We start from the raw sequence: 16,913 nt of genomic DNA, 5'->3' as shown, positions 1-16,913 counted from the left end.
TAGCTCTTCCAGTATTTATACCTTTTGTTTGCAAACCACAGCCTGAGGTAAGGGTAAGGACTCTACAAATTCCTAATTCTATACCCTTATCTTTCTCCTATTGATTCCTGTCCTTGCAATTAATCTTAACAAGAGGGAACTTTTCAATTAGAGAATACCTTTCAAAACAATAAGAATGAAAGATTAAAATAAGAAACTTAACAATGATGTAACTTAAATTTAAAAATTAAGAAAAATAAATAAAAATTTAAAAACCTGCCTGTTTTGGTTTAAGATGTTAAATAGCAGCAAAGACACAACCAAAATATTCTTGCCCATTGTCATTCGAGAACTGATTAAACAATATGGGATCCTAATTCAAATTTCTGACAATTCTCCACCTGTACTCATCTAAAAGGTAATGCTCATCTTTTTCTTTTGGATGGGATATGTTCTTTGGATCCTGCTATCTCAACAAAAGTCTGTAAAATGGGTTTCAGATGCAGAAGCTCTGTTGCTAGTAACAACTAACCTACAGCCCACAGCTGTGCTTCAGTGGCTTCCAGAGACTTGTGGGCCTCGGTTCTAGCAACTAGGACTGACACTATTCACGATCACTTGAGAAAGGCAGCTTCTTACTGCAGAGACTTTCAATTGATACAAATGCTCAGTATGACATTCCTTAATTCCCTGTCTGCTTGCCAAGCAGTCATAAGGGAGTCCCTTCACAACATTATCATTCCGGGTAACACAATGATTCTTATTCCCAGCATTTTAACCTTCCTTCATACCCAACTGCTGACATATAACCTCTCTTAAATCCACATTTAAAAAAATACTCTGGTATGCCTATTTTCTGCTCCATTTTTTTTTTCTGATATGAACAAACTTGTTTGCATGTTGACATAGAGAAGTGTGTAATGAATCCTTTTTCTGCTTTAAATTTTTTTACCCACTTTATAAAAGTAAGCCTTTTAAAAGACCTATCAATTTGGCCTTATGGTACATATGGAAATGTTCAAGGCTACATGTGATACTGTAATTTGGGAAGTGAGATCTTTCATGTTTTCTTACCAGGATAGCCAACTGGGAAAAATATGACCATTTGGTAGGCAGGGAATCCCATAGCAATTTTGGCTTACCCACTGAGTTCACTGGCTAGAATTTTGCTGTGTCCGTTCTGATTATTTGGAATGCTTGTATTGTGGGCTTTGTATAACAGTAAGGACAGGGCAGGGCATGCCAGCAATATTGAGACTTCACATGAAGCAGGGGAACACCTATTTGAATAACCAGACTTTCTTTCCTATGATTTAAACATAGCCCCGCAGAGACTCAACCTCACAGGGGTTACATGACGTGTTTCTAGTCACAAAATGACTAAGCACTGAAACAGAGACTACCATTCAAAGCTTCCTACTTCTGCTTGGATGCTCTTTGGACAGCTCTCCTCTACTCTAAAGCGAAAACACTTATAACCAGATGAGGCACAAGTTACTTTTATTTGCTAAAACTTGAAAAGCAGAGAGATGATTGGATTTAGTTGAAAGTCTTGTGATTTTTGCATATTTACTTTGACACCCCTGTCTTTCACAATTGCTGAAATGGATATTATTTACTGATTATTTTGCTTGCAATTGATTTGCATAGTTATTGCATATTGTTAAATGGTTTGCTGATTAATGACTAATGTTGATTTGAACTAAATGTAATGGAATAAGCAAATACATTTGTAAATTTAGATATATAATTTAGTAGCTAAATGGTGTCTTTGAACTGTTGGATATTATTTTAGGCCAATCCCTTGCAAGGAAACCTTGTCTGCAGTTTCCTACATTCCTTACTAATATATTAGGCCTCCTATTTCTTTTTTGTTCATTTATATGTTTGGGTTTAAAACAAATGCTTCCACAGGCAAATAATGCTTCAAAAGCCAGAGTTGAGATAAATTATCTTAAATTCAGATCTGGTAGATTTCACCAAAACGATTATTATTTTTCAGGCCCAGATGAGAATTTAGGATTAGTATATAATGTAAGCTAGTTAGTTGTAGAGTCAGTTATATGAACTATTAAATATGTTCGGGACTTGTGTTACATATATGTTTATGCTTTGGTAAACTCAGTAAACTTTCGATTTTTACATTCATCATCCAAATATGTAATTTGTATTGATGACTTTGTATTTCTGCTATTATATACATCAATATTTTTTCAGGTTTAAATCACTTTAAATGGTAAAGAGAATTTAAAAAATAATTCATACCACAGTTTTAAAAATGTTTACATTCTTCTTTTAATGCTACATTTAACTATGCTCTGATTAAAATACTTATTTCTCTAACTAAGGTGTTAATTTTGGTGACTGAAGGCAATTCTCTAAATGAATGTAGCTCACACGAATGTTCTGTGTGTTTTAAAAAAGAACTTATATTTGATACTCCACATGTTTAAAACAATAGAAAAGCAATCACTGAATATGAAGTTGAAAGATGGACTCAAATCTGAATCTATATCCTCATGTTCTTAACTTTGACTAAGTTTCCTTTTTGTACTTCCCTTTCATTTTCTTTAAAATGAGAGGTTGAAAATTCAAAGGCTCCTTCCCACAATTCAAAGATTTCAGAAGCTCCAAAGACTTGATTGAAAGAAATTTGTGAACTTCATTATCTGACTGTCCAGTATTTTCGTGGCCCCCTTTTTTTACGTACATCTGAAGTTCTTTTAGGAAATTAACTCCTTAAGTCCATGAGATGTGGATGTGAAGAGACTTGAGATAATGAAGAAAAAGGAGGGAAAAGAAATCAGAGAATGATAGGTGGTTGAAATGATTCTCCACTTACTTCCTTGTATCTATAGTCTACAGTTATTCCTATTTGAAAACTTCCTGGCACCAGGTATTATCAACAGGGATGAGTAATACATAATTTTTATCTTGGGTTACATTGGCCCACAGACAGTTGACAGCTGTCAGTCAGATGATAGGTCAATGAAGAGATATATGTAAAGCTGCCAAAATATTTCTGTTTCTTTAAATACTTACAAGTAAGCCATTTTAGCTGGAAACTTTTTTGCCTGAAATTAAATACATTGATATTCATGATATAATTTATTGAATTACTTGCCAGGAGAATCAAGTGTTTCCCTATTAATATATAAGGTAAACAAATTGTTTTTCATGCCTGAAATAGGAGAATGATTTTTCTCCACTTTAAATAAACTGTCCTCAAAATATGAATATATATTACAAATATATTAAAATGCATATATTTTAAAACTAATATTTTTGGGTACATATAAACCAGCGCAACCTTTAAGCCATAATTTCTAAGACTTATCAAAAGGAAACTTCTCCATACATTGAGGGTGTTGGCATAGGTTATTTCCTAACATGAAAGTCACTCCTGCACCTCTGGTTTATACCCAGTTCTGTATGCATAAATAAATAAATCTTAAAAAAAAAAGGACAAATATGTTGCTGCATAGCAAACTAGTAATTGAAGTTTCTTTTAAAAAATTAAAAAAAAAATTTAGATTAAATCCACAATTCAGGGTATAACTAAAATTGCAAATTTTAGTTACTTAGAAATATTTGGACCATATTTACATTGCTTCTAATAGGTTCAGTTATACTTAATAATTCACAAGAATTATAAAAAACTAGTTTGGGGAAACTTATGCATTGCTTATGTTGAGTGTTAGTGACAAACAGTGTAATAATTATAGTCAATAATCATACACATAAAAGCTTAACAAATATCACTTTGAAGCTGACTTTAGAATATGTATTTTCTGTTTTATGGGACTGAGTCATCATCTTTAAAAGTGAGTGTATTGACTTCAAGAATATAGTACTTAACTAACCAAACACATATAAAATATTATAAAATGCATGGACTACATACTCACTCCTTAAGAGACTAATGCAGTTACTTAAAGGACTTTTAGTTGCTACTTTTACCTACCTGCCAAGGTCAATATAATGCAGTATGTCAAAATCTCACATGGAAATAGTTGTATGAATCACAAACGATTTCTTTTTTAAAAGTAAAATATTCCTTATTTGAGTCATTTCGTAATTTATAGTGAAAATCAGTTTGGGCTTTAAGTTAAAAAAATATGGATTTATTAAAATATTGATAAGATTGTGTTTTTAAAATACTAAATACTTTTGTTGGGTGGACAATTTCTGGTAATACTTTAAGTCATAAATATTTCATAGTCCTAAAAATAATTAAATCAGTCTAAAAGAATATGATAATTTTACATATGTGGCATATCTGTGTCATCATTCATTTGAAAGTTGTTTTTATGTATGTAGTGATTTTTGAAAAAGAGATCTTATTTTTTCCCACTATACAATGATGTATTAAGTATGTAGATTGAAAATTATTTATGGGATCATCAGAATAAAACAATTGCTTCATAGAATTAGTAATTTATATTGGTAAGAGCCTTACTTTTCATAAGTACCCATTCTACCCCCCACAGCCCAGTAAATTGATTTTATGCATAATAATTTATAGCAGTCTTGATCAATGTATGCTGTGTGTCTTTTACATTCATTAGCCCATGTTGCTTGTGAATATGGAATTTGGTTATTAAAATGGTTTCATATGTTTACTATCTATAGTCTCTAGCTTTGAGCTCCTTACTTGCTTAAATAAATGTTTTCAATTTGCTATAATACAACAATTTGTAGAGAAATGCTGTGAAGCATAGTTAAAAAAATGAGTCCTTGAAATAGAATCACTTTTTAAAAATATGTCCTAACATGTGGTCTCATTTTTCAATGTTTTGCATTAATTAAAGCCTATTCTGAAAAAAATATTTTTGCCCAAACTTTTGAATTCACAAAATAAAAATACCAAATATACAAATGTACTAATTTTGGAAATCAGTGACGTAAAAACATACTTTTGTATTGTCCTTGTTGTTTATCCCAAAGATTATTGCCTAAAGAAACTCTTTGTGAAGTAATGAAAAAAGGTTGTTATATTTTATTATAGAGTATTCTGACACATACTTTAAAATGCATTTAAAATAAAAGTTCTCTCTCATATTTCTGCACACACACAAAATATAATACATGAAACATCCTGAAAGAGCATGTACCACTTCACACATTTATTTGGAGATTTACTGAAAAAGAGCATTTCATTCAGACTGATGACAATTAAAAGCGGTAACATGATTGTTATGTGTTTAAATAGTGTATGATATAGGTAATTAATTCTCCACCTTTCATATGTTGAAATCAATAACGGAAAAGATGAAGATTAAAAATATAAGCATTTTCTTTAAAACACTTTTTTTAATATATAAAAATTGTCAAAGGATAACAACACTCTCTACACCAGGCAGACCCGCTGTTGAGTTAGTTGGCTCTGATTCCAATGGTCTCATCAGCTTTCTGAAAGTAGGTACCTCAGCAATGCCTCTTCCAAGATAACAAAATCAACTTTTAGAGATTAAAAAAATATATTTTGGCCATTGAAACTCACCAGTGCCTTTCTGCTTCTCCAGGAAGTTGTACCCGTCAGCACCTGCTGAGGGCTTTGTTGTCCAAACTGACAGGTAAAAAAATTCCTGTAGAATAAAGCCAGACCAGCTGGCTTTGAAGAGAAACCCCCCAGTTTGGGCTGCGTTTGTCTCCTCTCCTTTTCTATGAAGACCCAGGCTTTCCCCCCTTGATCGTGAAGCCGTAAGATGCGTGATCCCTGTGCACAAGTGTCTGGCAGGCCGAGGAGCACCTGTTGCTGTCACTCTGGAGTAAATTTAGCTGTAAAGGTATCACTGACAACCAGACCTTTGTCAGTGCTGGCAAAAGAACACAGAATCGCTACCCCCCTCCCCCTTCCCAAGCCCCTAAGCTGCTAGTTCAAATGGAAAATATCAAATCGGAAGTCTATCCAAAGATCGTTCCTAAAAAATGGAATTGCTTTCATATGGCAACAAAGTCAGTTTCTTTATTTTCACACAAACTTTCAAATTACGTTTCCAAGAATAATCTTGGAACAACACACGTTTTTGCTCAATTAATTGTGACTGGAAACTTTTTAATGGAAACATTACACACTCTTCATGTCAGGTTCTTCAACTGTGTTAAACATTCAAGTTAGTTGCCATTCTTGCTGTAACTCATTTGTTCTTCTTGAGCCAAAGAAATATTAGAAGCTTAAAACTTATCACATAGGAAGGATTAATCACGATACCAAAATTAGAAGGCATGTTGCTGTGAGAGTCTGAATGTCAAAAGTGTTTGCTCGTAAGTACAAAACGAGTGGGAATCTAGGATTTCACTACAACATTTAAAAAGGCAGCGAAAGCTAGTATTTTCTTATCTTTTGATTCACGTAAGGACATATATCCTTCACTTGCATTTTTTAGATTGATTTCTTTATGGTGATTTGAGAAAAATTCCCTTGGAAGGAAAATAGAAAGGTAGTGTTTATCGATCATTTATTTACACCAATATTACTTAATTGCTCTGGTAGTCAAGATATGTAGTTAACTCAAGGAGTAATGTACTTAACCAAAGCATTCTGAACATCAACTTTAACAATTATGATTTCTTAAATGGAATTAAAAAGAGTTGTACTAAGTACCTGTCCTACCATTTTATTGTTGCTTATAAGATTTGGTTGTGGTGAGGAAAAATAAATCTGGGTCAGAAAAAAATGTTTTGTAAAATAAACAAAGTTCCTATTTACTTATTATGTATAAACAGCCGTTTACCAAACCTCATTTCTCCACAGGGCACCACTTTCAGATAAAAACATAGACCTGAATGGCATCATCCAGTATCCAAGGAAACCATGTAAGTACTACTCTCACTGTGTACTTCTCTTATTCAGAGTTTAAAAGCTAGCTGAGTACTGAATAAGTGTACTGAATAAGTGAGTGTTTTTTATTTAATAATTATATAGGAGGCACATTTTAGGAGCTTGCTAAAAAGAAACAGGTTCTTGATTGTTATGTGCGTCATAACAAAACCCTTATGTTTTCATCATATTTCATAAAAATTGTGTGTTTAGTCCCAGTCTCTCCATCAATTCTCATTCCTAGGTACAAAACAGTTACTCAAAGTCCTAATGAACTGAGAGTTTCAAACTTTTCCAAGACCATTAGTGTCTGAGAAACAATGTTCCAGAAGTCTTTTGCCAGGAGTAGTTTCCAAATTATAGTAAAACTTTAAAATTTTTAAAATTAAGGAAAAATTGCTTGGAAAATATTATTTTATTGGTAAGCATTTACTGCAACTTATTTGGTTTTAGACTTGCTTGTGGAATCAACAAATGAACAAGGAAATGAAGTTACATATTCAAACACTGCAAAGAATCTTGAAAGCAAGTATAATTTCCAGGATGCAAAAATCTATTCACAGAAAAGACTGGGATATATAGATATTCTTTTCTTTTTTTGGCCCCCAATTCAATGTACATTTCTGTAACTAGTTCAAGTTTCTAACTAATTTTTAGGCACTAAAGCATCTGCAGTGTAATATTCTGTTCTGGAGAAAGATCCATTTCTAAAATATTGGACTATTCTATTAGCTACCTAAATGTCATTGTTTTTTCATTCTTGAACAGATAACTTCACTTTATTTATTTATTTGTTTATTTATTTATCCATTCATTCATTCATTCATTCATTTATCTATTTATTTTGTAAAAGAACTGGGGAGTAGTCCAGGGACCCTGGGTAAGAGGATTCATCAGACATAGAGTGGGAAGCAGAACAGGCAGATTTTCTGAAATACCTTGCTAACGGGAGTAGCAAGCCAGACAAAAGAGGTCTGCTGCACCATGTGGGTCACCTCCCTGGTGGGGGTTAGAACTCAGGCCATCTGAGGATAGAACTGAGACTTAAGCCCTGTGCCACTAGGGAGGCCCCAAACATCTTTTAAAGTGAAATAATTTGAAATACTGACTATTTATTATTATTTACTTTTTGATAAAAATACTGACAACTCTACCAACTTATAAAATTATAAAGTTATGCAGAGCAATATGACTATATAATTGTGTATACTTTAATCTTTTAAATATAGATATTCCATTTATCAAAAATTTCAGGAGTTGCTTTGAAATGCAACTTTTTCAGCCCTGTTGTTCCATCTTTTTCCATTTTCTTTTGTTACTTATATATTTCTTTTCCTCTACAGCATGGACTCTTGCTAAGAATAAATGGAAGTGATTATCCACTCACAGTTTCTCTGTTGAATGATACAAATCCTAGATATTTGAGTATTTTACTTTCTCACATGATTATGTGAAATTATGCTCTTTTTGCATCTCCATGTTTATGTCCTTTTATGCGTTACAAACTGCCTCTTTCTAAGTTGAGAAATGAGAAGTTGTGTTAAACTTAGGAATTCTGAACATTTGGAGGCATGTTAGGAGCTTTCCTGATTAGTAGGAGCACCTGAGTAGGAAGTTTGTTTTTTATGTTTTTGTTACAAATTTCAGAACTGTGGAAATTTGAGGTCTCCAGTACTGCTCTCTGAAATAGGAATTCCTTGCTACAAAATAAAGTTTAGGCCTCTGCTGGATAAACTTGAAAGCTAAGTAGGGTTAGGATAGATATTTATTTAACAAAATGTGAACTGAAGAGGAAGATTGGTCAATGTTATAGTTTTCTCTCTTGAAGAAATGGAATAAAAATTTGATTCTTATGGCTGGGAGAAGGCAAACAGCTATACGGCAATATGTTAGCGGCACAAATTTCTTTTTAAAGTTTTTTTTTTTTTTTTTAAGATTTACTTATTTATTCATATAGTACTGGAGTACAGGCCTGAGGTGCAGGGGCGGTGAGAGGCTTCACTGGAGACAGAGTGGGGAGCAGAACAGGAAGATTGACAAAGTACACTGCTGAGGGGAGCAGCAGGCAGGTCAGGAGAGGTCTGCCATGATGTGTGGATCACCTCTGGGGCTGGGAATCGAACTTGCACTGAAGTGGCTGCAACCAGCTTGCAGTGCTGTGTCCTAACTCATTGTGCCACCAGGGAGGGCTCATTAGGGGCACAATTTTAACTACTTATATCAGAATATAGCTACTTCAGAAAAATTATTTAAATTGGATATCTTTTACCCAATTTCCTGTACATAGGAAACATGACTTAATAGGAAGAGACATATACTCATCAGGAATAATCTGACATAGATTGCCATTGTTCCCTAGAAACTTCTGTGATAACAGACATGTTCTGTATCTTCATTGCCTAATATGGTAGTCAGTATATAAATATAGGTATTGAACACTTGAAATGTGGCTAGTATAATGGAAAAAATGACTTTGAAATTTTACTGATTTAAATCTATAGAGACCACATGCACTAGTGGATATTTAAAGGGTCGAAAGTTCTAGTCTTTACCATTTAGAAATGTGGAGACATCAAATATGTATAGATCTTCAATTATTTTTATCTATCAATCACAACTGACAATAGCTAAAATAATTCCTATAGGAAAAATGTGCTTTAAAGACCCAGGTAGAAGAAGAGAGAGAAATAAGATTAAAAAAGAGAAGCACATTGGCCCTCCCTGGTGGCGCAGCGGGTTAAAGCACCGCATTGAGAATCTAAAGCCGCTTCTGCATGAGTTCGATTCCCGCCTGCCCCGGAGGTGACCACATGGTGTGGCAGACCTCTCCTGACCCGCCCACTGCTCCCCTCAGCAGTGTACTTCATCCATCTACCTGTTCTGTTCCCGCTCTGTCTCTGGTGAAGCCTCTCACCGCCCCTGAGCCTCTGGCCTATACCCTGGTTCTGTATGCACAAATAAATAAATCTTTAAAAAAAAAAAAAAAAAAAAAAAAAGAGAAGCACTTTGAGAAATAGCAGATTCTATTACAAAATGCAACAAAAAATAATGGGTAGCTCAGAAGAGAAGGGGGGTTACAAAAACTTATCTGAAGAAATTACATAAGAAAATTTTCTATACCTGGGGAGAGGAACTAAACATACAAGTCCATAAAGGCAAATGACCACTTGTTTATCTAAATTCAATCAGACCTACACCAAGACACACAGTGAAACTGCCAAGAATTCAAAAGATAGGAAAGAATACTGAAAATGGCTAGAAGGGAATAAACAAGCAAGCTCTGAAACTATTGCCTTTAGGCTTTCAGCAGATATTTCAGCAGAAGCTATACAATCAGGCAAGGAGAGAATAGAATGGCATCTTTACAATTAAAATTTTTAAAGTTAACATCAAAGAAAAAAAATTGCTAGCCAAGGAATGCTATGTCCTGCAATAATATCTTTCAAATATGAGGGAGGAATCAAAGCATTGCCAAACAAACGCTTAAGGAGTGTGTTCAATAGTAGATCTCATTACAAGAAGCATTGAAAGGAATTGTCCTAAATAAAATGAAGAGAGTCTGCAAATATGCAACAAGGAAGTTGAACCAGAAATCTGAAGATAAAATGGGACAAAGTGGATAGAGCAAGTCCTTCTATATAAACAATCACCATTAATTTGAGGCACTGAACTCACCAATCAGAAGCTGCTCAGGTGCTGACTGAATCGGAAACAAACCCCAACTTTCTATTGTCTCCAGAAGCTTCAGCTCGACTCCAAAGATGAAAGTAAATTCAAAGTAAAAGGCCGAAAAACAACCATGCAAACAAATGCTACTTTAAAAACGATGCAAACAACCAAATATTTTTACATAAGATAAACTAGACCTCCAGCTAAAAAGATTAGCAAGTGGCAGTCAGACAGTACATGCTGATTAAGGGGGTCAATATATCAGGCGGATATAACATTCATCCGTATGCATGCAACCGATTAGGAAGAATCAAAACATACAGAACAAGTATGAACAAACTTAAAATCTGAAATTGACAGTAGCTCAGTAGTAGCAGGGAACTTTAATATCTTAATCAACCAGATGGAAAATTAAAAAGGAAGATACAGTGTCCAATGAGAATTAGCTCAGATGGGCATTAATAGATGTCTGTGTCACATTGCAGTGCCCCAAAATTGAGCATACCTTCTCCAATTCACATGGGGGTATTCTTTTTTTTTTTTTTTAAGATTTATTTATTTATTTATGTATACAGGGTACAGGCAAGAGATGCTGGGGTGGTGAGAGAATTCAGGAGCAGCAGGTGAGATAGGAGAGGCCTGCTGTGCCATGTGGTCAACTCTGGGGTGGGGATCAGACTCATGCTGAAGTGGCTTTAGCTTCTTAGTGCTGTGCTTTAAGCCTCTGCACCACCAGACAGGGACCCCACATGGGGGTGTTAATACGTTAATGAAAATTCAAATACTATGAAGTATTTTCTCTGATTACAATGGCGTCAAACCAAAAATAAAGCAGAAAAAGCTTTAAATATGTGGAGCCTAAAAAAAAAAAATGTTACTGAATGACTTTGGTTAATGAGGAAATAAAAGAAAAAAAAACAACTGGAGACTAATGAAAATGAAGACATGTGCTATCAGAACCTGTAAGTACAACAGAAGTGCACTGAGGGAATTAGATAGCATATCAAGAAATAAGAACGATCACAAATCATCTAAATTAAACTTTTAAGGAAACAGTGTAAAAAAGAACAAAAGAAACCAAGAGCCACTAAACTGAAATAATACATATTAGACTAAAGATAAATGACATAGGAAAAATGTGTTCCAACATTCATGTCACAGTGATTGGCTAAATTTCAAAGATTAGTATTTTGCTTTTCTCAGAAATTAAAAGACCATCTTGCATAGAATTTTTAATCCTTTGGTTGTCTATCATACAACATCATTTTTTCAAAAAAAATTTACTTTAATATTTGATTTATCATTGCAGTGAAATTTCCTTATGATATTTTCCCAGAGATGAATGTTTTTAATATTGTTGATGGAAGACATTCTAACACTGTCTTATAAAACAAGGGGTAACAACTTTCAAAATGACCATGACAGACAAGACTGTGTCAAAAAGCAAAATTATGAAAGCTCTAACTATGGTGATAAATATTTTGAAAAGTTTATTTACAGTTGCTGAAGTACATCCTTTCAAATAATTCTCAAAATGTAACCAGCCTCTAAAAAGACTCACTAAGTTTAATTCTCCAAAGTGGATCCATCCCCCTAAACCACATTAAATTTTAACTCTGTTCCCATGGAATTTTCAGGCACTTAGTGAAAATGAACATTAAGTGTACATGGTTATATTTTTGTGATGTTCCACTTATATTATATATTGTTATTATATAAATAATTATAAAATGCTAAATATAATATAGACAGAATAATTACCTAAAAGGTAACTGAGAATTAAAAATTTTGATAGTTTTTTATGAGGTAACCTTGCATTATATTATGATGAGTTTCAGCTGTGTATCACTGAAAATCAATGTATATATACCATATGAGGTACAAAGATTTTAAAATATTATCAGTAAATCAATTCTTTTCTTATTTAAGAAGTTAGCTATACATAGTATGCTGGTTAGTTTTAGGATATAACTCAGTAGTACCTAGAATTAAAAAAACAAGAAAAAAGGAAGCTATTAACCTTCCTTAGAATGCCATGTATTGATCTTGGTTGGAGGGTATTGACAGAAGTAAGAAGAGAGCATTCTTCTGGCAGGAACTCTGATAAGCTGCTCAAAGCACTCCTTTTGCACAACAACTAGATACTAGATAAAACATAATTTATGGTGAATATGTGACTTGACAAAAATACTTTGGACATTGTCAAAGATCTTTTTTCCCTAATTAAAAAAAAAGTGTGAACCAAAAGTGGAATTAGAGCAATAAGTAGTAAGTGAAATGGAAATATGGAGATGGTGAAATAGAATTATATGAGTTGTAATGCCAGGATATTGCTGGAAGGCTAGCAGTCAGATGCCCTATAACGTTTCTCAAAAACCTAGTTTTATTGAAGAACAGGAGCATAACACACACTATTTTTTTTTTTTTTTTGTCTCCTCTAGATGCCTTTTGGTGTCTTCACTAGGTAGTTAGCCTTGCGTACTGGCACATCTAAATCCAGAAAAAGGTGTATCCTTGCTTAAAAGCAAGTTTTCTATCTGGGGAAAACATTAGGGATTCTATAAAGCACAGCCGTCAATGATCTCATAAAACAGCTCCCTGCCTGAGAAACTGTTTTCATTCAGAAACATAGGCCCATGACCTCTGAATCCTTAACCACCACCTCAATTTATTAAGTATTCACTTATGTGTTTTTAATATATTTTAAGTATACTTATCTCAAATTTTATTATGAAATTTCCAAACATATTAAAAAGGAGGAGAATAATATAATTAATTTTCATTCAACTACATCTACCTTCAGCAACTGTGACCTTATGGACAATTTTGTTTTATTATTTCTCAATTTCCACTTCCTAATGCCACCCCAAATTATTTTGAAGTCAGTCCCAGAGAACACTTTATAACCCAGTAATATTTCTGCTATTATGTTTAAAAGATTAATACTTTTTTTTACCTAAAAAAAGAACCACCGCTAGAAAAATTTCATTATTATGATCGAATATTTCCAATCAATATATAGCTAACCCAACTGATTTTTATATCTACTTATTATTGTTCAACATAGAATAACACCCACACACTGCAATTAGTTGAATTTTCTTCTTTCTTTTTATTCTGTAGTTCTCCTCTCCACCCTTCTTTGTTTTTCCTTATTTGTTGCAAAACCTGGACTCTGTGCTGTAGAGCGTCCATAGTTTCTGTCTGCTGAAGCACTTCTGTAGCATTGTTGAATGAACTTTTCCTCATATGCCTTTCCTGTTAATTGGGAATGAAGACTCGGCAGGCGACCAAAATTCATTTAGAGGAGGGTGGGAAAGACTAACAGTTCTCTCTGTTTATATGATGTCGCCAGGTTTTGGTGATCATTGCCTAGGTCCATTTATTCTTTGCGCTTACAAAATAGCAATTGCTCCTTTGTTCTGATGTCTAGATCTTTGCTGAGGAAAGAGCAAGGAAACAGGTTTTCTTCTTTTTAAGATAAAATACAGGAGTTAATACTGATACTAATTCAATCCATTTTCAGGCCAGTAGATTTTAATTTAATCACACCAGTCATATCTGAATATCTTTTCTCCCAAACAATCTCAGTTCATATTTATTTATTATTAGAATAATAATATCAAGAATACCCTGCCAATAGAGATGTTCAGACCTTGTGTGTACTCACTGTACACGTCCCGTGGGGATGCACACATTACCAAGGTTTCAAATCACCTGACATTGTTCCTTTTTGTGTGATTATACGATCATCTGGATATATAGTTAGATTCATTTGGGTTTTTCTTTTTTTTTCTTTCAATTTTTAGGGATTACAATATTAATTAGGTGAGACCAGAGCAGTGCATAGTCTAGGGTGAATTATTCCCACTACTGAGATTCTATCTAATTGTATGTGAGTTATGAGATTTTCCATTTGACTGGTGGGAAAAGGTCTATTCCCAGCCCTCTGTGAGTGCCAGGCACTGCTCTCTCTATAATCTTTTCAGAGGCTTTTTTGTCACCTTAGGTAATTTTCTCACACACTTGCCTACATCAGTACTCTGCTAAGCTGTTGAAGGTGCTCCATACAGATCTGAGAAACTCCTTTCTGTGTACAAGTTCCTCTATCCTGTGAAATCTTGCCACTCATTTCCACCCAAACTTTGAAACTCTGTTTTCTCAACTCAGGAAGTTTGTCTCCATTGAGTTTCCCTCCTGTGCCACGGTGGGAGTCCTCAAGCCTTAAGTGGGAGGATGATAAGATCCCAACTTTGGTTTCTCCACTCTGAGGGATAACTGTTCTTTGTTGCTCCATGTCCCATGTCTTGTGAGTCACTGATTCATGTAATTTTTCTGAGGTTTGCTGCTACTGCTGGCTTTGTGACTGTTTTAGGAAGACTGCTTATCTAGACCCTCTTTGTTCATCTTGGCTAGAATAGAAGTTATCTTAAAAACCCAAACAAAAACAAAAAATGAAACTTATTAATCCAAACAACATCTTGATATGAAGCTCAGTATTTAAAACAAAATTGAAAAATGTTCCAAGTGAAGCGTGTGCTGTGTGTCTAGGAAATTCCTTTGGAATAGTGCTATAGTCTTAAAACTGCCAGTGCAACTTCTAGGACCTTCTGCTGACATTTTCTCTCAACCAATTGTGCTTTTCCCACGTAATGAGTCCTATTTTATTTTCTGACATGTAGAGGCAATTTTATGATTCCTTCCTTCCTTCCTTCAAAAAACACTTTTGAGTTCTTCCTAAGTATTGTATAAAGTGCTGGAGATACTGTAATGAAAAAGACACTTTCTCCTTATAAATCTCACAATTTCATTTTCACACTGAAATTTATATATGAATGCTCATAATAGACTTTTTGTAAATACTTAAATGGCCATTGATGGTTAAAGGGATAAACAAACAGTGATACAGTCACAGAACCAGATATACCAATAAAGTATAATTGACTATCAATACGGGTGGCAGCTCTAATAAAGAAGTTTATCATACTAAAGTACCGTGTCCCTTTTATCCCAGTCATATAACATTCTTGAAGTAAAGTACTTGTAGAAATGGAGGACAGGTTAGTGGTTGTCAAGGGTTATGGGGGTGAAGGAACATAAAGTGTAGCTCTAGGAAATTTTGTGACAGTTCAGTGAAGTGCTATAATTGTGGTTACTCAAAGCAGCATTATATGATAAAATCGCCTAGAGCTGTGCAAGTGTGCACACACACACACAAATAAGGGCATATGTAATTGGTTAAATATGAATGAGCTATATGGATTGTTCTAGCATCAATTACCTGGTTTTGGCATTATCTTTATATGGGCTGGTGACAGTGGAGAGAAGGACTGATGAAGGTTATATGGCACAATATATTTCTTTGCACCATTTTCTGAATTTTTAAATATTTCAAAAGAAAATGTTATTTCTCAAGATTCTTGCAGTTTCATGGAGGATAAAACAAGCTATATAACCGATTATACTACATTGTAATAATAATAAGAGGAGTCAATACAGAGCACAGGAATATTTTATTCTATTTCAGGTCAAAAGGTATCATTTCTACTATTCCCTTGACCCTGAAACCTTTCCAGTCAGGTCCTCTGTATGAGGACTATGTGTTTATTCGTGGACTTGCAGAACGGTTGATTGGCCTTCCCCTTACCTCTCTACACATAAGGAGGGACTGTACTCACTAAAGCCTCACTTTGACCATACAAAGCAAACATTTGTAAGAATGAGTATGTCTAAAGTAACAGGTGGGCATCTCCGGTGGCACAGGAGTTAAAGTCCCAGTGCTATCAAGCTAATGCCAGCTGCTGCAGCACGAGTTGGATTCCCAGCCACGGAGCTGACCCACATGGTGCGGCAGACCACTCCTGCCTCGCCTGCTGCTCCCCTCTCCAGTGTATTTCAGTCAATCTATCTGTTTGGCTCCCCACTCTGCCTCTGGTAAGTCCTCTTACCCCTAACCCTGCACCTCTGGCCTATACCTCAGTTCTTGGATGCATAAATTAAATAAAATCAATATTAAAAAACATGAAAGTAACAGGAGACTCATGTTCTCACAACCTTTTCCCATCCACAGTTTAAGTATCAATGACTTTTAGATCACACACAGCTTCGGTTCTTCTCTGGGCCTATCCCGCCATCAGCACCATCAGCCAGAGCAACTCTGACCTGTTGGAAACAGGCCTGCATGTGAAGACTAGCACAGCTGCAGTGGGACTTGTACATACATTGTCACTTGTTACTGTAGCTTATTTTAATTCAGTGACAGATTGCCACTGATTTTGAGTTTCCTTAAGTTATAAAAGTAATTTCCCCCCCAAAACTAAGTAGAAAATATATTATTGCTGATATGTGGGGGACATATTTTGGTTCTATTGGTATTTAGTAGAAAGCAACAGAAAAATGATTCAATATGAATGTATGCTGTTGTCACATTATGACAACTAAG

The 16,913-nt window shown here is 34.5% G+C and overlaps 1 protein-coding gene across 1 annotated transcript in view; it reads right to left on the bottom strand.

Moving 5' to 3' along the window:
* MEF2C (myocyte enhancer factor 2C) overlaps nt 1-5,564 on the bottom strand; it is a 164,975-nt gene extending 159,411 nt beyond the window's left edge. Inside the window, exon 1 of the mRNA XM_012721836.1 lies at nt 5,483-5,564. The gene's annotated coding sequence lies outside the window, so the exon portion shown is untranslated. The remainder of the gene's footprint in view (nt 1-5,482) is intronic.
* Nucleotides 5,565-16,913: the final 11,349 nt, after the last annotated feature.

Source organism: Condylura cristata, unplaced genomic scaffold (genome assembly GCF_000260355.1).
Source record: "Condylura cristata isolate star-nosed mole 26May11 unplaced genomic scaffold, ConCri1.0 scaffold00007, whole genome shotgun sequence".
NCBI lineage: Eukaryota > Metazoa > Chordata > Mammalia > Eulipotyphla > Talpidae > Condylura > Condylura cristata.
The sequence above is the reverse complement of the archived record's forward strand: the minus strand, read 5'-3'. Positions and strand labels throughout refer to the sequence as shown.